Source organism: Coloeus monedula, assembly GCF_965178545.1.
Source record: "Coloeus monedula genome assembly, chromosome: 5".
NCBI classification, from domain to species: Eukaryota; Metazoa; Chordata; class Aves; order Passeriformes; family Corvidae; genus Coloeus; species Coloeus monedula.
The window spans coordinates 36,278,278-36,302,418 of NC_138785.1; positions in this window are offsets into that span (position 1 = coordinate 36,278,278).

Genomic DNA, 24,141 nt, shown 5'->3' on the forward strand with positions numbered 1-24,141 from the left:
TCCAGATGCAATTCAAATTGTAATTAGAGAGCCTTATCTAGTGTGCTCACAGTAATCTGGGGTCATTTTTCTTCTGGTTGAGACAGAAAGGAAGGCCCAGTCTAGAACCGAGATTGATCTAATGGCTGCTGGCATGTTGTCCCTTCCCCAGGAATGGCTCCTCTTGCTTGGAACGACCCCAGGCACAGCCAGCTGCTGCTGTTCCTATAAAGCTATTTATATTTTTGAAGCCCAAGAGCAACTGTTTCAGGTTCTTGGCTATATATCTTTACCAAATAAGGTTACCTGACTTCCTGATTTCCAGCCTAAATTGCCTCTTAATGCAGGTTATATAAGAAGCAAAATGCGTGCTGTTTATTAATACTGATACCCACCAGAAATCCAAGCCAGCCATGTACTCCCTGCCCATTTTACTTGATTCAGAGAACCAAAACTTCAGTCTATGGGTCTGAGACCTCACATGAACAGGGCAAAGTTGCCCACTCCAATCATACTCAGCATATGGACAGATTTGTCATGGGAGAGTTGTAGGGTGAAGGGGATTCTGGTTCCCCCCCAGCTGAACACTCAGCAATAAATGGGGCACTGCGTGGCCATCCCTGTTACAGGGGCTGCCTATACACTGGCTTCATGCCCAAACGTCCTCGATGAAGAATTACATTCTTTTTAGTATACTTTATCATCTATGATAGTCTCTTCATCAGAATTTTGATTTGCTGTGTTAAATCCCTAGATTCAACATAAATATGAAAACGAATTTGGTATAAAACTCCAAGACTAAAAAGCAGCTAAAAGGGCATATTTTACCTGTTGTCATTTCACAGTATGGATAATTGAGATTTACTTACTATGCCATTCTAAAAGAAATTAACAAGTAACATTAGACTGTTTTCTTTAGGAGCTCTTAGAAATTATAACAATTGTGTTATAAGAGTTTACATATTTAATTAAGGAGTGATTTTAACAATTTCAAAGAACCTGATCAAATCATCTCTACCTGCAAGAGACTTATCTTTGTGAAATCTTTGGCTTTAAAAATATGAATGCCACTATAGGAGGGCAGGGCACAGCCATACTCATCTTGACAAGTTCAAGGCAATGATGAATGATTTCCAAGAGAAAAATCTGTCATTATGGTTCATAGTGGTCAAGAGAAGGGACAGTAAATAAGCCACTGAGTAAGTGTTCAGAAACCCAGTGGTATTTTTTGCAGGTGTTATATAAAATAATTTTTAATAACTGTCATCAAATTTCATCAGCTGTCATAATGAAATGACAATGTATTTTAGCCTTACAAGTTTAAAACTGTGTTTCAGTATGAGAAAAACTGGGAAATGAAAAGCAAACATCTCTTCTGAATTCCCTTTTTGTCCCCAGTATTTTGTATCTGCGTGAGATAATTGCATGATAATACAACCAGGATGCTACAGAACACCTATAACAGCTTAGCAAGAAACCAAGTCACTACAATATGTTTAGGTTTTTTAACTGCAACAGGCAAATTTCTGTGATCTAATGCTTTAGTTATTTGACTAGGAAGACTGGGGTTGTCCTGTCGAGGAATGTGAGGAAGCAGAGTTGGAACAAAAAGAGTATTTCCTGACAATGTTTTTCTGTGTGAACAGCAGACTGCCAGAAAGGTCCACTACCATGAGAAACAAAGAGTGCCCCCAAACTGAGTGGTAGGTTTGTGTCCCCTGAGCTTCTCCCCTAGCCCTCAAACTGCAAAGCTGAGACTTAACCTGAATTTCAGATAGCTTGCTTTTCTCTGCAGCTGAGACAGTCTAAAAAGATTCGTGCTGCCCTGTTCCTGTAGCCCAAACCAGACAAACAAGATCTTGTCAGGGAGCAGCAGCATAGCCAAGATTTACGATGGGTTTGAACCCTGCGTCATGCACAGGTTTGCTTTTAGCTCATGTGTCCTTTCACCTACAGTCAAGATCTCTAAACTTCACCTGTGGCAAGTGAAGTGGGAATTAGCAGGTGACAATTGTGTCCTTTGGCTGGGGTCACGGACAGTTACAGCTCACTTTAAAACTCTTAATTTTTCATTCAAGGATGTCTAGTACAATATAAAAGCAGTTTATTCTTTTTTAATGAACACATGGCAAATTAAACAGTTCAGAGCGATTATTTTTTAATGACAAATAAGCTTGAGTGCATTACTGTTATACAACTGACATCATGAAGAAGAGCAGGACTTTCAGAAACATCTTTGGAAGTGACTCCGTTAAGAACACGATGCTTTTAATCCATTAGCTCCTGACTTCTGATGTGAATTCCTGACTGCTTGAAGCTAGTGATAGAAACACTAGGCATTACAGAGAGGCCACAGTTTCATTCCTGATGTAAGTTTTTCCAGTTACAATAAAAATACAAACATTTAGTATTTACATGCCTTATTTTTCAGCATTTCTCTTGTGTCATCACTAAGCTTAAAGAAATTACTACTCTGTTGATGTGGATTTTACATCTCTCTCTATTTTAAGAATATCATTCAGCTAAGCATGTTGCCCACAGCAAAGAACTTACTACCAATATGAATTACATACTTTCAAGTGTAAAGAGAATGATCTCAGAAGTGAAAAAGATATTGAGAAGCTCAAAATGTACTGAAAAATACACTGACTTAGTGATAAATATAATTCACCATAAAGAATGCTTTTTCAGAAGTCAAAAATATCAGTGCCACGTTGTTTCACTAAATTATGTAAGGGGAGTGGCTGAGGCACAGCAATTTCAGAACTTTGGAAGACAAATTTGGGGATACACCTTCTGTACTGCTTTATTGAAAATCACTGTATGCTCTTCCAATCCATGTTAATGGCTATGATATCTCCCACAAACATGATAGGAAATAAAAAGAACTATTATGCTGCTATTAGGAAAAAATCACTAAGAAGCATTTATGGGTTTTCATATCTAGTTCATACAAATTTAAAGACCAAAGTTTGTCTTCAGTGTAAGCAAGGGGGTAATTTGGCCAAAAGCTATAAAACCTCATGTACAAACAATAAAAGTGTGACTATCAATATGAAGTATTTGTTATGTTTCTGGAACATGGGGAACATTCCATCAGCTAAACAGAAAATAATAATCAGAGAGAGATCAGAAAATTGTATGGGAAAATAATATTATGGAAAAGGAACCTATGTCTAACAGACTTTTTGAAAATATTCTACAGATTTACTTTAAATGTATAATATTTTCTTACATAATGATCATTTTCAAAATACAAGCATAGTAACTGGTGTACACATACTAAAATCAGATCAATAGGGTCTCTGGCTTTCATTGAAGCCCTATCTCAGTAAACACTTACCCTTGCTTCTACCAATGAGTTTATGTGTTCAGAGAAGCCACTAGGAGATCCTTGCCTTCTTAATTCCAAAGTGGCCTGTGTGGCAAATCAGAAATGCAAGCTGAGTGCCTTAAGATCAACAAGCCTTCCAAAACACAGAGTTTGAAGGTTGCAACAACCAGTGAGAGGAAGTGCTTTAAAGACAAGTTTATCTTACTCTGCTAGAATCATTGTACATCATTGTTGATGTACAAGAGTCTAAGACAAAATATTTCTGTATATTTTGAGTTTCATAAATATAAAGTTACAAAGACTTACAGAAGCAGGTGTTTGACAGGAAAGAAGACCAGACTACATTTTTCAGCTTCTGATCCACAGATCTTCTCTCTCCAGCTGACAAACTTCAGGCATTCAGATATATAGGACAAGAGTTGGTTCCATAGCATAACCAGCATTCCATGTGTGCATTTTACGGAGAATGTTAGGATCATGAGGTCCTTGAATTCAGCTCTTCCCATTTTTTTGCCCCTTCTCAGTCCAAACATCATCAGGATAGAACTCTGGAGGAACTGAGCAGTGCTTTTTTGGCAAACCACTGAGCAGATTCTTAGCCCATTTTGATGATGAGTAGAATTTCTCATCTGCACAATCTAGTACTCTGGTGCTTGCTTTAGTACTGGGTCCAGACACAATGTTAATCAGAAAATTTGAGGTGATTATGAGCTTGGAGATAATAATCCAAGACTTTATCTTTGAAAGGTAGAATGACAGAAATGTTTAAGCATAACTGTTGTTTTCAGTTGTTGTAAAGATGATGTTTCCCTAGGGAAGTGCACAGACTGCAAAGTGAAAAAAAACCTGAGTTTGATTTTACTTAATTAAAATATAAGAAAAAATATTATTTGGAGTGGAAGTTATATTGTAATTATTTGGAGGATTTCAATTTAAAAAAGGGCACTCACTTCTTGGATTCTAATTCTTGTGTTCTTGTGTGTTCAATAAAGATGTCATATATTAAGCTAGAAATCCGGTAGGCAATTTACATTTTAATAGCTCAGAAGCAGATTTCTATGGAGTGCTGTAGAGGAACACATCTCTCTTTTGGATTATCCAGGCATTTATTACGTGTACTAGTCATCCAAAATTTTTCAGGGTGTAACTTTTTCTAGCAGAGTTTAAGCTTCAACAGATCCACAAAAGACATCCATTCAAATAATTATAAAAAGAGAACATATGACTAATTAGATAAGACCATGTCTTGAAATACTCCTTGGTTATCCATCTAAACCAATTTTCACAAACCTTTACCCTTCAAGAGAATTGTATTATTACCATTCCCCAGCAATTCTATTGCAATAGATTAAGTTGACTTTCAGGAAGAAAAATTTGTTTGAGAAATTACAAAAAATGCACCTTTTTTTTAGCAACTAAATTTGCAATAGTTTCAGTACACCCCTTAATGTTTTCTGTATCACCTGGAAAGAGGAAAAATATTGACTCACTTCACAAAACCCTGTGGCTCAAGACACCTCCAGAAAAGAGGTCCATGACCCATTCCCAAAGTTACCCACATATTGCAGTGAGCTGAGTGTGAACAGTCAGTAAAACCTGGACATTCAGAAGCTGTGCTTTAACCACAGCTCTGTTGTTTGCTCTGCCAGCATTGCCAGTTATTATGCCGTGATGGAAAGGGAAATGCAGTCAGTGACTACCCCTGTACCCATTTAAGCTCTCCTTGTTAACAGGCACCACTCTTGGGACACCAAACACTCTAATCAGCTGCTTGTTCCTTTTCTAACAAAGTCGTCCACAAGCGTCTGAAAAGTGGTGTCCCTGAGACTACAGCTTCAGTGGACATAAGTGAATCACACTGATTCTTCAACTGTCCTTGGGTTTGTCTTTCAAGGAACAGTATAGAATTACTACATAATCTTTGCCAGTGCTTTATATATGTTCAGCTATATATTTCCCATTTCCTCAAACACTGGAAGCAGTATTTTCTTTATGTTTTGTACTGTGTGTGCTTATCACTAGATCAGGGCTATTTTAGGTGTTCAACAGCATTATGAACAACATTTTTAATAGGCTTTCAATAACCTTCTCAATGTACTATCAAGGAAATTAAAAAGACTACTTTATTGTATTTTTTTGAAAAAAACCCAAAACCCAACAGAATAAAGTTCAAGTCCTCAAGAAAGCAGGGGATGCTTTTAATTCAATGATACTTTTATACAATAAAAATATTGTACAAGAGTATTTCAATGCTTATTTTACTTCCCATGTTCCTAAGTTACAATTCCTTTTTATTACAAAGTTGTTGTTGCCAGAAATCAATTGAATCAACTCATTCACTACAGGGAATTCATTGCATTTTATGTTGTGAGGGAGACACTAATAGCTCCTGAAGCAAATAATAAATAATATTTGTATTATTGTAGATTATTGCTGGTGTTTCTCAGTGGCTAGATAGGTCTTACGATGTCAACTGTTTTAGAAACAAAACAAACAAGTAGAAAGTAGTTGCTTCAGTGGGAAGTTTATTCAAAATAGATGGGGGTTTTGAAGAGAAAAATTGATTCTTATAATATCCTACATATATGAAGCATATTGTTGGTTAGTATCAAAATTAAATGCAGCTAAAAGGTAATAAAGAGAGTATAACTAAAAAAAGGTAAAAAAATAATATCAGTATAAATAGAATGTGATATATGCACTAAGCAAGCTGAAGAGCTACCTCATAGCTTGTGTCAGCACCATGAAATATTGCTGGACCAGCCTTTTTCTTTTTACAGATGTTTTACTTTGACCTTATTAGTTTGGCTTTTGCAAAGACATAGCTGTCAAATTCATAGCAAAAATGGAAAAAGTGTTGATTCTACTATTCAGTAGTGCAGAGACATCCTTACATATTTTTCCCCATCAGCACTATTTTATATCAAATTAATGATTTGGTATGATTTTCAGAGCAACAAAAGAATTACCACAAGGGGTAAAATTGGTACATTAATGTAACTTAGTATGAACACTTTTACTGGAAAAAGTCTTGCTTTTAATTCAATATTGAGCTAAATAATACTATTTTCCTCATTCTAGTTGTCCTCCAAGATTTCCTATAAGATACAGATTAATTTCACATTTTTTAAATTTTATTTAGGTTTTAACACTATTATCGATAGTCATGGCACTTCCTCAGATACTGTCTTTACCTGAACTCATCCAAACGAATGCTAACACCTGTTACTAGTAGTAATTATAAAGAGAATTATAATCTGATCCCTAGATGAATAACAGAAACCTCTAAATTTTGCACTTGAAAGGAGACTCAAAATTGACCCATAGGAATTGGGGAGTGGGGGGAAGGGAAGAGGAGGAGGAGTGGGGGGGCAGGGCATAGTTCTCTGCACTCCCACATTTAATGCTTTTTCCTTTTCCCTAGCCAATTTGACATCTCTGTATTAGCATACTTACTGAGTCTTTACGGGTTATCATCAGCTATTGCTCTAAATGGATACTTTTGAATCATTGTCCTTAACACTATTTCAGAAGGAAATTTTGAATGTGTTGCTTGATGGTCTAAATTCACTTGCCCATGCCTAGTGTAGACATTTTGATTATGATTTAGCTATCTAATCTTCTCTGTTACATCCTTGGGGGACAATGACCCATACAGAGTAGGTGAATAGGGCAGAGGAGACCCACACTACTTGGCAGTGTTGACTGGAGGGCAGGCAGGATGCTTTAATATATATAAACTCTCACTAGATGCCAATGTTTATGGGAAACCAAATTTCACCCTTAGAAATGAAAGAAAAGATGAAAGAATAAAGGAACTTGACCTGCTCACTCACCTTTTAAAATTATCTTTTCCAAATGAGATAAAGGAAGACAGAGTACTGAATCCCTACTATGGCAAATAGAACCCATGGCTGTGAATCTCTGGCAAGAGCTGATGATTAGTAGGAAAGAGCCGGTGAGTATCTAGAGGAGGATGTGCACCAAGGGCATGTATAACACAGTATGAAAAAAATTTCATATGACGCACCAAATACTATTAAGAGAGGAGATTGAAACCCTATTAAAAAACTTTCCCGACACATATAAAAATCAAGTTGCCAAATAGCCTTTCAAATGCTATTTCTCTTTGATTCCTACTGCTTGAGACTCCTGACCAGACAAAACAAGCATGTATTTTTAAGAAATATGTTATGAAGAACAAACCTGAACTAGAAGAACAGAGACGTCACGACCCAAAAGATCTTTTCCAATCCCTACTCACTGTGTTATATACAAGAATATCCACAGTCAGACTTTTTTCAACACCATATGCCAATAAAACATGAATCATTTTCACTGTTTAAACTGAGTTTTGTTCAGTTATTAAGATTCATGGGGTGTACATATGGAGATGCTACTTTTCAGGGGGTAAGAGCCAGGGGAGGAAAGCAACCAAAACACAGTCCATACTGTTCAATTGCTAACGTGCTCCGTCAGACAGTTTGGCTTCTTCAGTGTAAAACTCATTTGAGCAATGCTCAGGCAAGGTAACAAGGGCTCCCTCCTGGCCGAGCAGACAAAGGCTCCAGACTTTGGAGGAAAGGCAGGTTACTCACAAAGGTGCAGGCCATGCTGTCCTACTTCCCCCCACCCCAGCTACCCCTGTTACCTGACACTTGCAGCCAACAGGATAAAGAGGAGCTGAAGAGACACTGAAGTCATGCATCAATCTTCTGGAGCTCAGTTGTGACATTTTGGTGTCTTCCACTTGAAATACTCCTAGAGGATGTTCTGTCACTGCAAGTGATTCACAGGCTTAAAGCACGAAGAGCCCATCCTCAGTAACAGTAAACCTTGGCTAGCAAGGTTAAGACATTCAATTAGGGGAGTCTGTGATTTAGATATGCAAAAAGACTAAAACTGAAAAGCAGAAGCTTATCTCTAACCCTGGTAATTTAGCTATAATTTCTTCCGCTGTGACCTTCCTGTGAAGTGCTTCCAACAGAACCTCCACTAAGAGCATGACAATCGCCTGATAGAAACGATCTTCTCCAGCGGAATTGAAACAGGAACTAATTAGCATAAAAATCAATACACGGGTTCTGCTTAATTATCATAAATAACTCCAATGAGTCATTAATGGCAAAGGACCCTTATTTTTTGAGCACAGTTGACTTTTTCTTGGTTTAAAGTATGTAAAAATTACTTTGGGTATTTGTTTTTGTATTTGTATAACATTCTATTTGGCATAAACACAGAAACTTCACTGTAATAGTAAATAACATTCTATTTGGCATAAACACAGAAATTTCACTGTAATAGTAAAAAAAAGCAGCTTTTCAAAAACATTACTGTGGAAAAGAAAATTTCAGTGTAAAAAATTCCAAAAAAAGAGAGCAGAATGGGCAAAAGAAAACTACAGGAATAAATAACTGAATTTTATGAGTGAGAATAGATTAATGTAAATTCATGTAAATTGACAGTTTAACATGAATCTCATGGCTATTCACTCAGCTCCTACTCAGTTTTGGTCTAACACAATGTTCATGGTAAGGCCTCATGTTTGCTGAGAACAACACCAGACCTTTGATTGAATGACTGTGTTGTCCTGTAAATTTAAGAGATCCAGTTGAATAAATATTTGGTCAAAGTGAGCAAGAAATGCGTGTGAGCATGGTAGATAAGAATATATAGACAAATGTGAATAAATATTCCCAAGATGCAGTTATATCAGGTTTTGATAATCCTCTAAAGCAGATGTTAACTGGGATAGTGTATTACAACTGAATGCTTTTTATGCTTCTGGAAATTATATATTATATTTGAGATTTAAAATATACTCTGTGTGTGCTATCTACAAAAAAGGCAATTTATCTCTGCCTGCAAGAACAAGAAAAACTGTGAAAAATTACAAAAAGTCTGCTTTAAAAATATATCTACATGTTTAATCTTATACATTTATTTCACCATATATAAGTAAGAATTAAGTTGTGAATTAGAGTCTTCTCTTAATTTTCAGAATGCAACGAATTTACTGACTAGATATTATTTTCTTTTCATGTAAACTGTCATCATAATCAAAAGAAATATTTGTACTGCGGAAGAAATTCCAGATCTTTCAAACATATATTAAGAATGTCAGCAACATAAATAATGACAGCCCATTAGACAAATTATTGAATGTATATAAATATGCACGAGTCCCAGAAAAACATTTATTTTCTTAGTCTGGAAATCACTATTTTTGTTTAGGAATACACTTCAGTCTGCTGGCATGAAGGAAGAATAACATATTCAGCACTCCTTATAGAAAGTTGATAGGAGTTGCTGAGTTATTAGAAGTACTTCTCATCCAGTACTGCATATTCTATTTCATCAGGCATTTGTATTAAAAAGTTTCATACCATAGTAATAATCTCCTCCACTAGGAAAAAAAATGGCTGTATGAATAGGTTACAGATAGATAAACATTTCTAGGAAAGCTCTGAAACATATAATGTAAACAAATGCACTTAATTTTTGTAAGTAATAGTAAAAGCAATAGTAGCAGTAGTAGAAGTAGTAGTAGTAGTCGTAGTAGTAGTAGTGGTGGTGGTGGTGGTTGTGGTAGTATCACCACTTTCTTTCTCCTACTAACACTAGTTTAGGGTGAAACATCTCAGAATCTCAGCCTTGGGGCCCAAACAAATGCGACTGCCATTTTCAGAAGTTTGAGTGAACATTTGCAGACAGCTTTAAACATGGGAATAATACAGTTTTCATAAACAAATTTTTTAAGTTTCAGGTTTGTATCTGAGGTTTGAATTTGATCCTATATAAGTGTACATAAGCAATTGAAGCAGAGTGCAACTGAAAGCAAAAACTGGCCTTCCACCATCTGAATATTGTAACTTAATGGCTTCACAGTAATTTTTACAGGACATTACAGCATTGCCAAGATTATTGCTGAACTTTGCAGAGCAGTACTGAATCTACTGCTTTGGGACTTACATTGTTATAAACCAAATATGGAAGAATAATTGTCTTTATTCTTTCCCGTTTAGGTATTTACTTTTCCAAAAGTACATTTTCCAAATTAAAGCTCTTGATACGGTTTCAACTGGTGTCCACTGTGCAGTTTAACCATGATTTAAAACTGGGTTTAATCCGAGTACATGATATGTCACTTGTGTAGCAGACAACCTTTAAATTACTTAATATAATAAGAAAAACAGTTGCTGTATGACCACGTAATTAACTATATGAATAACTAAGCAATTTTTCTGCTATAGTTTGATTTCTCAAAAAAATGTAAATCACCTATAAGTTGGTAGCCCTTATGCAAATACTGTTTGTGTACTGTAAATTTTCAATTTTCCTATCTTAATTTGCATCCTGCTTATTTGTCTCATCAAAACGCACATTATTTTCATTAAAATCGCCTGAGTAATGATATAGGGATGATGTTCTTCAGGGCCTTTTTATTTTCAATTCTAGTCACCTGTGAATTATATATTCTTTAATACTTGAGTGAAGACCTGCCATTAGTAAGATCATAATAAATATGACTTGTTATCAGAATACAAATGGAAAATAAAACTATACTCTAAAAGTTACGAGCCCCCTGGGATGAGTTAGCCCTTGATTTATACTAGGCCGCTGAAGACTACACAGCTATGACAAACCATTCTCATTACCTGTGCTCTGTCTGCATTTATCTATTGCACACTTCAGGGCAGACAATTACACATTTACAATATGCTCAGATAGAAAGGCAGATAGAATTCCAATAAATTTTTACACAGAATCATCCGTACTCAAATAAGAATTGGAATGGTCAGACTTCTTATAAAAAATATCGTTAAGTTAATCTACAAAACTGCTGACAATGTTTTGGCTGGACAAGTAAAAATACCATTGCAGCTATCACTCATGTCAAACAGGCTCTCTCCTAAACACCTCTGATTTGGGATGAAGATGAGCTAAATGACTGGGTCTAAGAATTTTCACTGTGTGGAAGGAACTTCAGAGCAGATCATCATTCACCCCAAAAGCTCACCCTTTTCTGAGACACTTTCCCAGTCTGTGAGGAAGCAGAGTGGTTTGCAAAGGCTTGAAAGTACTATGCTGTTTTAGGCAGACAGTATTTTTCTCTCTATGTAAAAAGAGATTGTATCTTAGGGGAATTTTCCTGTGCTGTATAATAAACTCTCCTCATGTAGCACTTTTTTCTTTAATTCTCTGCTATGTTTTCGAGTATTTTACTATCCAATATAGAATAAGAACAACAGAAAGGTAGAATTTAAGGGAAATTCTGCCAGTTCTCACCCAATGAGGTGCCTAACAAAGTTAGCAACTCTGAGCATGTGACTTGAAAGCTGCTCTTTAATTCAACTCAAGGTGCCAGTTGCTAATCTGAAGTATCTCACAAAAAGAAATATTTAAAGTCTGAGCAACATGAGTCATGAGAATTTTCATCAGATCTATGTGCAGACTATACAGAACATATTTACACAGAAAGAGCAAGAAATTAGGAGTTGGGGGGCTTTTTGTATAAACAAGTGATGTGAATTTTTCTTTCTAAAAAATAATAACTGTAAGCAAGCATTTTGTATCACTCTCCCTTCCATCTTTATCAGAATTCTGCATCAAAGGCTGTCCAGAAAACACTTCCTAGCCTCAAATCAGGTTTTTCCACTTGCTTTTTCAAGAGAAGTTTGTTCTCATGGGACCATTTTACTCTCACTGAGCTACATCTCAATCAGCAGACAATTCACTGAGTAGACTCAGTTTGAATTCTTATTTCATCTAGTCCCACTCAACTGAGCATAGATGCTGTGATCATTAAAGGCCATGGCCTTCTTCTGGCAGTTTTGTGGAAAACATTCAAAATCCACCCAGTGACCGAATTTTATATTCCCCTGAAATGAGAGGTGTGCACTGTGTAATGAGATGACCTTCTGTTGCTCTCGCCCCAGGCCACTCACACATAGTCATTCTCATACTTACAGCAGAAACAGTCAGGAAAACTGAGAGCTATAGACTTTAGGCTGAGTAGTCCTACTAGGTGTATCTGTTATCTCAGCTTCCTGGGAGCATAAGAGACACAGTTGAAATGCATGGACCCACTAGGTCACAGGCTGCAATCTCCAAAGTGGATGTAGGTAAATTTCATGTTTTCCCCTCAGTGAGTCTTCACCAGGAGTTTTAAAGATGATCCAATCAAGGATGAAAGGTATGTATGCTTGTATGCCTGGGACTTATTAATATAAATGTCTGCTTTGTTTCTTGGTATATTCTCAAAAGGGTTCAACCATTTCTCTCATCCATAATTTTAATCCATAAATATATGCATCAATGAATATTTGCCTCAATGCAAAGAAAAGTATTGTCTTGAATATATCAATGTCACTATATAAATCTCCAAGATATTTCACAATCTCATCTTTAAAATGGATATTAAAAAAGGCGGGGGGCTCAAAACTCATTTACATGTAAAAAAATACTCAGATACTGCCTTCTGATATCTCTCAGTTCAGAAAAATGGTATTGATTAAATCACAGTAGAACAGAAAAAAAGTTCAAATATAATGGAAATTAAGTAAAACAGTTTCTATAAGAGAATGACAAAAAAATTTTGGATTTTGGTTGGTTTTATGTTGACCTCAAAGAAGAGGTCAAGCTTTAACCAAAAGTATAGAAGCAACGTAACAAAGCAATAAGTTCTGTTCTTCCTAATGATTCCAACAAAAGTAGTTCATAGTCATTAAGAATAGAGAATATGCACTGGGTCATGGATTCCATCTCTTTACCAGGCCAAGACATTTTGGCTAATGTGCAAGTCATTTGGAAAAAAATCACATTTCTTGTGGAAAATAGTATAACTTGTTTAAATAGCTTTGCAGTAAGAGCAATATTGAAACATAAGGTAATTAAGCTCATACTTCCATTATTCTACTGTTTGGCTCACAAAGATTTTCAGCAAAGGCAATTTATCGAGAAAGTGGTACATCAGGTCACATTATGAATGCTGGTTTTGCAATGTAGGAAGCCTGTTTATTTATTTATAAGAGACAGCTTAGATACTATCAGCTGCAGTACTGTCAGGCAGCAACAACCAGCTGACTCACAGATGCTGAGGCCAGAACATGTCCTGGCAGAAAATCCTGCCCACACAACCAATGGCCAAGACAGAAATGAGGTTAAATCCAACCCTTATGGTGTCAGAGGAGGTTGTAAAATGCACCTTTCTGGTAAAGACTTCTCCCAGAATCGCTGGTCTTAAAACACTTCTCTAGACAGTCACAGTTTTCTTCCTTTCAGCATTACAAGGAAAGAAAGAGCTCCAGATTTTTCTAATCTCTAAAGCTTTTACTGGGGATTTTACCCTCAGGCAATGGTTACCAATGTTTAACGTAAACAGCCAAGCCCAATAATAGGGCTTATCCTAGTGTACAGTGGGATAATAAGGCACCAGTTCACAGCGCATTGCACAGGAAAGGAGCATGTCTCCATTCTGTGCTGCTCCCTGCTCACTGCTGGCTTTTAAGGGCAGTAAAATCTCAACATCACTAACAAGTCATACACGAAACTGAAGTCATTAGATAAAGTGTTCTGTGTACTTTCAGACTGCAGACACAACCATTACAGCAGACAGTGTATTTTCATACTTGTGGATATTGGGCAGATATTTAAATTCACCAGAAATAGAACTAATAAGCAGGAACTTCAGGAAGTAAACAAGTGGGTTATTAAATCTGCTTACAACAGTAGCTAATAATCCCCATATAGGTAAGGCATCCTAATATCGTCACTGCAACCAAATATCATTTGCTCTCCCATTTTTTCTATGTGCACTTAATAACATTTACTAGGCAAAATAAAAAAAATGCATGAAGCCCTAAAATCACAGAATGAATGATAATATGTCAGGTTTGTTGCAGGATTATAGGACGCATGAATAATATTTATAATCCTTCCTGTAATGTTCAAATGGGGTAATCTGTATAGACTCAGACTGGAATTGCACAGAATATGCCACCTCTAGCTATTCTATTCACAGAACAGTGTAATTTTTCCACAGATTATTTATACAGTACACAGAGAAGAAATTGAAGTTATTGAAGAGGTTGCCAAACACCATTCTCTGCCTTCAGGATATAGATGATACCTTTAAAATGGGTGAAAGGCTAATTAATCTTGAACTGTTCATGGATGACATATAAGATAATATGCCTTAGCTTGACAGCATTTTGGGAAGGCAGACAACTAAAAACGGAGCCATGATTTTCTTCACAAGACAGCACACACACAAAAATCAGACAAGAGAGTTTAACATACAGATGCATGAGAATTTGAATGCCACTTGAAATACAACTTGAAACTCAATCTTCAATGGGAATATTATAGATAGCTACAGGGCAGACTGGTTGAGTTTGACAGAATCCACAGCTTCAGGCCTTGAACAGGTATTTTACTGGGGGAAAAGGCTGCTATATGTGTTTTACTGTACCATCACTTTCTAGAGATAAATCTAGTGCTTTGTAATAGATGAAGCTGTCATGGCAAATTACAACTACATTCTTCAATTTTCTCAAAGATAAACATCAAGATATATGCATCCCAGAATGAGGCAACAGTCTTCTTTACTGTTTCATTTATACCTCTTCAACATACGTACACACCTATCATTATTGTTCTTATTCCTTATGTGTAAAATGAGGTGCCAAGCTTCCTAAACAATGACTTTATCAACACAGAAGTCATGACTTTATTCTGAGTGAAAGAGAATTTAAAGATTTCATGTCAAATAAGTCCAAACTTAGAAAAAACAGAGCAGTAAAAAATAAATTGCCATGCTTCCTAGATGAACTTTGCAGCTTGCACTGTACTTAATGGCTAGATTTCTTCCTGTACCTGACCTAAGAGGTTGCAAGTGATTGACAATAATCAAGCTCTTTTGTTCTACAAAAGTACCTGGCAACTTTTGGAATCATATGAGTAATAGATAGAACGGGTGAGGTTTTTGGATCTTTTTATGCTTTGTGCTAGGCTATCCTCTTTAGGTACTGAACTGTAAGAAATATATGGGACACAACAAATTAATGATACAAGCATCTGACTTTTTCCCATTGCCTTGATGGAAAGACATAATATCTGAGTATACCAAAACTTATCTGCATGAAATTTTACTATAACATCCTTCCTGGATGGTGGGAGAGGGCAAGGCAGAGATGACATGATTTTATCACCCAAGAGAACAGGCTTGTTTAATCTATAAATAAAAAAATTCACCTCTTTCACGTATTTTTTACCACATTCCCCTGGCTTGCACTATTTCATGCTGCACATGAAGCGACTTTTAGTGCAATCAAAAACGAGACTGTATTTGCATTGACATTTGAAAAAATATTTTCACTTTCTCAAATGATATCAAGAATGGTGCCTACCTCCTACTGGAAGTCTGATTGCTTGCAACTATCCAGATGGGTCATTGCAGGCAGCAGATGCCCCCTGCGGCTCACACATTTTTAAAGTCTGTAATGTAACTCTTCACCCTTGCTTATATTTCCCAAAGTGCCTTTTTCAATGGTTTGTTTAATTATGGCTTCATTTGAAATAGCCTAGCATAACACTTACTTGCACACTAGAAAAAGACCTACTTTCATAAGTCATGGTTTTGGTCTCAGATTTCTGTGGTTTTTTGGGCTTGTTTTGGTTTTGGTTTTTTTTCAATCCAAGCTTATATCACTATGACATCATGTCCCCACTATCTCATTTTCAGCTACTCAGCATGACAGCACATAGTAAGGGCACATGCCACTATAAATAAATAATTTATTTATCATTTACAAATCTCCAGAGTTCCAGTACCACTCAGGTTAACATAATTCTCATACAAATTATTTAAGACTTCACTGTTCAAAGGATTGACAATGAAAGCAGACTCCACATACTTCTCTAGGCAATCCACCACTTGTACCATTTTCTGTACTTATTTGTCAAGATACTGGGATGTATGAAAGATGTTTTTACTACCAATATTTCTGGGACATAAACCAGAATTAAGCAAGTGTTTAGTTCTGGAAACGTCAGCTTAGGAAAAATTAACGAGGCTGTGTCAACACTCAATGATGCAAAGAGAGAGATGATGCAACATTGCTTCTTCATTACTGTCAGCCTTCAAAAAGCCTCTATTTTTGTTTTATAACTTATTTTCCAGCCAAGTAGCATATTCTAGGGATAATCGATAACTCTAAAATTGAGGTAAAGATATCTAGAGTGAACTTTTTTACAAATTAAGCCTGTGTAAACCTCTCATTCTTGCATCATGAGATAGTATTTCTCCAATATTATGAAGTAAAACTGTATTTCTGTTTCCTTCAGAGAACCTCACTGTATACAATATTATAAAATACAGTACAAAACAGTAAAAATATGCCTATGTTGTTACCTTCTAGTGAGTGGAAACAGATTTACTAACCTGTAGAATTAGAGAAAGATTCTTTTTGGAGCTCTGTCATTGACTTGATAGCTATCTTTGCATGAGGTCAATAGGTCACTGAACTGTTGTGAATTTAATTACTCCTGGTAAAATACTTAGCAGTTTCTGAACAGAAAAAGACTACATAACATTCTAAGTGCTCAGGTTAACTCGCCTGGGACTGACATACAAATAGCACATAACCCCCAATTTAATCAAGTAGTTTTTGCTGTAATATAAATAACTGGTCCTTTATTAACTCAGAAGAAAGTCTGTGTCAGTGTTAAGAAAATTGAATGTTCCTTTCTGAATTGAAATTTGGAAAAGGTAAGTAAAAATTTAAAAGTTGGTGTCTGGCAAAGAAAAAAATGGATTTTTTTTATCAGAAAAAAAAATAAAGGCTAAAAACTGGAAGCTCCCTCAAGGGCCATGAAGCCCAGTCTCCTGCTATGACAAACAATGCACATAACTAATCTCTTTTTTAAACTAATCAAAGACGAGCAATTAGTTTTCAGGGCTTCCTTCTCTACTGCTCCTGTTTCAAGGCTATTCCAGAATATAACTCCTACAGTATTTATACTTTTTTTTTTCTTAGAATAGAAAATAGATTTACTCAGGTCCATTCCTATTATTGTTATTTAAAGTTTTCTTTAACTTTTATATTAAATAGTAACTTTCTTTGTCAAACTTCTTACCTGACTGAAGGCATCAATGGGACTTGGAGGGAAAGCAATCCTACCCTCCTGTGTGAATGCCAGAGGGTCTCGTGAATGGTCAGACTGGAAAATTTCCTTAACATAAGCTAAGCAGGGATCTTTCTCTTGCTCCAAAGGTATGTCCTCCATTTTCCCAATCATCCCACATGCTCTTTTGTGAAACTTCCAGTTTAAAAGTTCATTATTTTAAAATCCATAACTATATTCAAGTACAAGCACATTTAAAATAGCAAATGACTTGAATGAGATGGGACTGGATCAGGAGCAGTAGTCTGAAAAAGGGCTGTGGCTATAAAAATGTTAGGGGAGAGAGGCACCTGCCATAAAAAAAGAAGACTCTGAAGTCATCAGCCTGTCATTTAACGTTGTCTTTCAAGAACAAACATATAACATGTCATGCTTGTGAATTAGGAAGCAGGGATTTATTCTCGCTGGGTTTTGTGTTTTTTCTTTGACTAGATAATTCTTGAATTATATGCATGAAGGAACACTAGTAGTTTTGGAATATGACCATCATTTCACCAAGACCCATTACAAAAGCACAAATACATTCTGTATCTCTGAACTTACACATTCTAGGAAGGCTTTTGTCTTTTTCAAAGCTCTATTACATAGAGATTCTATTATTAACTGCATCTCTGTATCACTCATTTTTAATTTACAGTAGACTTTTTATTAGCAGTTCTTAAGCACCTGACCTTGTACTAGAACATTTCATTCCATTTCTAGTAATGCTGTTTTAAGGTCACCCTGATCTTCCTATGTATTATTCTCATCTTCCTGTCAATTTTCAGTGTCTCTCAACTTTGAGTGATTACCAGATTTTTCTATGTGGCCCCTGACATTTCAGGAGAACTTTATTGTTTCACATTGTTTAGGATTATATGGACAGCTGAGAACCAGTGGCAAAGAACAGGTGGATGCAATATGTGAAGCTGGTGAGAAACACTGACTTCACTGACCACCATGAAATTAGGCAAAAAGAAAAACAGCTGGAATGCCACTGCTCCATAGGGGCTCCAGATTCACATCACTACATTTTCACCATTTAAATGAAATCTGCTATTATTTCTTATACTATCAATGATTTTCAAGTAAAATCACTTTCAAACATTATTCATCCCACTGAATATCCAACCTACCATTAGAACACAACTTTCTAATTTAGAATCCTAATTTAAGTATGACAGCCAAGTGCCCACACTTATGTGGAATTATCCTGAACTTTTGTGATTACTTTATAAGTAATAGAAATCAACTTAATCAAAACTTTTCTCCACACAATGGCACTTTAAAAGATGACAATGAAAAAACAATTTAAATGTATCCATCAATGTGTTGGAATTTTTCCTATGGATTATTCTATGGACTTCTTTCTTGCAGATTTGGTACTCTTAATTTGAAAGTGAACATCCATAAAACCAGTATTAAAATAGTAAGGCACCGTGTATGTGAGCAAGTGTGTGTATAATGTATATCAAACAATACATAGAAATCCCCCATGTGCCTTTTGTATTCACAATACAAACAGTGGCATTTACTTTGTTAATTTATGTACTTTGGTACTTTAAAATGATAAAAATAATTTTATTTATTTTGGCCTTTATCAAGGTTCTTTACACACAAATGACATCCCAATCACAGATTAGGACCCTTCTCTCTTGGATTCAGTTAAGAATCTAATTAGATTCTGATTTTCTAAATCAGTCTTAATCGGGCCAATTTTATCTACAACAGCATATTTTCTCTCTTAAAAGGATAATTTATGTATTGTTTGTTCTGTCAAGGACATTTTTCATTAAAAATCTGGTAGATTGTTTTGGGTCCAAATGCACATGTGATATTTTTATAAACAGATGTGAGTGGGTGAACAGAATGATCTTCCTAGCCCTTTCTAAATGAATTACCTTAAAAACCAAACCAAACAAACAACCCCCCCTCAACAACTTGCATCAGTCAATACAAGGCCTTATAAGCAATACAAATCCAAATGTGCTGGACAGAAAAGTGCTGTGGCTCTGCTCCCGTGCACCTGCACAGACATCCCTGACTGCTGCTCTCAGTTCTTCAGTGGCAGAAAGGATAATTTTGTCTCAAGATCACAAATCTTTCTGTTTCCCGAGAAGATGCTGGAGTGAAGCATCAGCCCTGTCCCTATGTCATAATTTTCTGCTACCACCCTGCTGCAAAATTCTGGTTCTAAAGTTGTAGAGGGGATATTTGGACTGCAGTAAAGAATAAAATAGGCATAAAATGGTTCCTTTTGTTAAATCTCCCAAACAGGTACCAACAGGTACAACGTGGGATATTGCAACCCAAATTCTATTTCTCTTCTACATTCTACTTTAAGATCACAAATGCTTCTATAAGGTTTCTGAGATTGAGTAGTTACTAAAGAAGGGAAAGTGATGTTAGGCTTAAGCACCTGAACAGGAACTCAGAGGAAATTTACTCTTAAAATTTGTGGGAATATGAGAAGGATCCACAGCCCCTCACAGTGATGGGGCACTGGGAGAGAACAGACACATGTTGCAACTCTACCAGGGAAAAGAGCAGTGAGAGCTGGATATTCTTTGTATCAAGGGAGTCAAAGACAGACCTTCAGAATGAGAAATAGAGCATGGCAGCCTTTACATGCAACCACAGAAAGAAGAGATTTGCCTTTCTGAAAACCCTTCTCCTCCTCCTTCAGACAGTTATGTAGCCTGGAAGGTTGTAGGCACTTCCTATTGTGCCAGGCACTCTGTTTCTCCATCTGCGTTTTTCATGCACTGTTTCTGCAGTGCATCTGTTTTTTCAAGGCAAATCCAGCATAGTTCAATACACATATATTTCTGTGTTGTGCATCTCTCTGTGTAAAGGAGATGAAGAACATCCTTCAAGAAAAATCTTAAAGCAGAATCTCAAAGGCAATAGATTTGAATAAGAAATATAGCATTTTCTTTTCATGAGAAAATGAAAGCAACCACTCTTCCACAGAACACCCACAGAATCAGCTAAAACATTAATGAGCAAAAGGGAACATATACCAGTTCTTTTGCCTGCTTTATTGGCTCTGCTTTTCCATGAATGGCAGAAGATATAAATATTATTGTTAGCCTTGGGGCTTTCTTCAAAAATGCTTGTCTGTATCAACTCATATTGTGAAAAAGTGTCAGTAGCTGTGTTAAACCACTGCAAGCTGAAACTGAAAAATGGCACAATAATTTTTTCAGCCAGTGCATGCAAGATCAAAGCTGTTAAGAGGGGATGACAGGTGGCATAAATGTCCCAAGGCCCTGACTCACTCAATGCGAAACAGCATCCACTATACTCTAATAAAAATAGTCCCAGTAAAAACATCATAAAAAGCAGCAAGTAGTCCATTATATCTTTGACCTTGGGGTCATTCCACCAAGAGATCATCTGGTAGCCCAGTGAGAAATATGTAATGGTATTTTATTCTCACACACTAGGCTAAAAGTGTCAGATATTAAAATATCAGAAAGACATATTTATATTGATTGCAACAATAAAATCAATGCCAAAGTATGATCTCTTTATGGAAACCCATTTCCAAGGAAATTGTATAGTATTACATGACTCTGGTTTTGTTCTGCAATTTTGTTAATGTTCTGGTTTCAGACTTGTAGCTCTTACTTCAGTTAAAATAATTTTTTAGTTATAGTTAGTAGCTAATGAAAACTAATGCATAATTTATGTGATGACTAATAATATTTTGTAGCAGGTAGTACAATGTGTCAAAGCTAGACTTCTAGCAAACCATATTTATACCTCTAATTTAAAAATTTAAAAAAAAAAAACCTTAGTCTTTGAAGAAAATTATGAAAATAAAATACTGGTTTTTTCCTCTGTATTCTGTAATGGGTTTTTTCACTTTCTCCTTATTTTTATACAACTATAATCATATTGGAAAGAAACCTGTCTAACCTAACAGTTTTTATTTGGACTACTTGGAGCATCTTGAAATACATATCAAAGCAGATAGATGAGTGGCAGTTAGGTGTCTACTTTGGAAACAAATAGAATCATGACAGGAATTAATAGAAGAAAGGATTTCAAGTATCAGTACTACACAGACTAGATTTAGGTGCTAGTTCTTTAGGTTGAAGGAAAACAACTTGTCTTTTCCAACACGGTACATAAAATATAGTGATATTCACTGTGATAGTAACCCAAAGGCCTTAGGAGACACACAAAAAATGCAAAGATCACACAGGAAAAAATAAGGCTAAAGCATTATTTATAGGGATGTGCTTGGGCCCTTAACCTGTAAATAAATCATACTGAGATTTTTTCATGTGAATGAAGCCTCAGATTTATTCCTCCAGAGAAAGACATGAAAGCCTGCACTGCTTTGTGAAGCAGACCTGGTACAACAGTAGCTTAGAGGTGGAGTGGAGTTCATTTGAATGTTATTTAAGCACCAGCTCTGCAGTGTTTAAAGTGATCTTACATCAGCCTGCAGAGAGCTCCAAACCGCAGCCCAGCTGACCTTCAAGGAACAGAAACAAGCAGAGCTGCAGGGGAAGGGGCTTTGCTCTGCAGGGATTAAGGGCACATGCTCCCAAACCAAGCTGATAAATCCTACTTGTTCATAAGAGGAAGGTAAACTGGCCACTGATTAATGGTTGTTTTCAGACATACACAGTACATAGTAAATGTTTACCTGTTGTTTTTAGAAGTAGCACAGGCCTTAATTAAGCATCTCACTGACACTTCACAACTTCAGGTACTACTTATTGAGCATGACCAGCTGGGCACTCTGATTTTGATGAAGTTATTTTGCACCAGGCTACAGCTCAGGTTTACTATGATACTTTGCCAATCAAGGAGACCCACTTCCAAGTCCTGGCAAAGAGCTTGTGCTGGGGTTGCTGTGTCACATGCACAGACCTGTGAGGGCAGAGGCACAGCCAGAGCCCCTTGCTGGTTTCACCCAGCTGGCACACAGTGCCCTGCTCCACATCTGCTCCCAGCTGAAAAGGTGAGTCTTGCCCAGAGCTGCTGGGAGACAGACACCTCACTGCTATGCAGACAAACAAGCGACTTCCAGTCTGCAGGTGCAGTCTGGGCATGCAGATTACCCAGGCACCTTTCTTGCATCAATTTCAATGTCAGTGTGCTCAGTATAAAGAATAATTTTTTTCATATGCTCTTTACACCACGGTTAAATAGGAAAAACTGGTTCTATTACTTAAAAACACAAGTGTTTTATAAACTCAAACACTCCAACTATTCCACAAGATAATTTCAGATGGACACATATATTTTTCTGATTCCTAAGTGAGAAAGGTAAAGATAATATTTTTAAGAGAGGGGGAAAAAAAAACAAACCAACAACCCCCCCAAAAAACCCCACCAAACCAGTTCCCAGACATTTCCCAACCCAACCATATTTTGAGAATCCTAATGTTGATTGAATAAAGCAGTGAGCCTCAACTACTGCACACACACTAAACCATTTCTAAGCCTCAGCATCAGGCAGTTACTGCACTCAAGCTGAATTGACAAACGCTTCCAGTGCCTTAAAATGGATGTCTCTATCTTCAGTTAGTGACTGCTTCATAATCCCAAACAGCAAATGAAAGGACAAGAGACTGAAAATCAAAGCCCAAAAGGGAGATCTTACCCTGTCAATTTCAGTTTACAATCTTTGTTTAATTGCTAGGTATACACACTGGTTTTCCATCAAACAAGCAAACAAATGTGAGTGTTTCTATGGAAGAGACATCGCTCTTCTTTCTCCTTTCCTCTTACAGTTAAGCAATTATGAAGTTAAAAGAACAGACAAGGAGAGGCAACAAATCTTCCTTAAGTGAACAATTGTTCGGGACTGTCAACCCAATGGTTCATGTAAGGCAAGTAGTACTTGCTCCTAAAATTTGCTGGTAGAGACTGTATGTTACTTCAGAAGCATATAGTGCCTAACATTTTAAGAGAAGCAAATCGTAAGTTTAAAAATAAATCAGGCATACCATGTGTTTTACAGGTGTAAGGATTGCTGTTGTAATTTTGCTAAGTGCTGTGAGAACATGCTCTACCTGCTGTGTACAATATCTGCTGATCAGGTTTCCCAAGAACAGATGTAACTTCAGTAGCTGATTTCTAAGAATTATCTGTTTATTACACAGACTACTATAATTTTCTCTCTTTTGAGAGATGTGAATATTTTTTTGCTTTCTACCCTTTCTACCCTACTACTACTTTTCCTGTATCAAATGAGTGCTTGGAAAGGTAAATGCTAATGCCAAATAATTTACATAAAGGAAAAACAAAGCAATTGTTTTCTAATTGTTGGTATAAAGCAATTTGCCTTTTGAAGCAGTAAAAATAATTGGTGACAATATTGTTACAACATATTTAAATGACTAAAGCATTAATGCTACAGGGGAGAATAATTAGCACAGAAGAAGTCATGCAGGGAGGGAGTTAAAAAAATTGTTGGAAAGTGACTTGAATTTTAAGTAATTTGTATTGCTATTTTTACTACACATATATTATGCACAGAGTTGCCCAGATACCAAGACAGTGAGTCTTGATGAAATAAAGAAGAGCATGAGCTACAATGATTTCTTTCCTTACTAAATACTTTGTTTAATAGGTATTTTCATTATTACCCTTCCTGGAAAGACTTTAAAGGCAATGATGTGAGGTGTAGCCTTGCA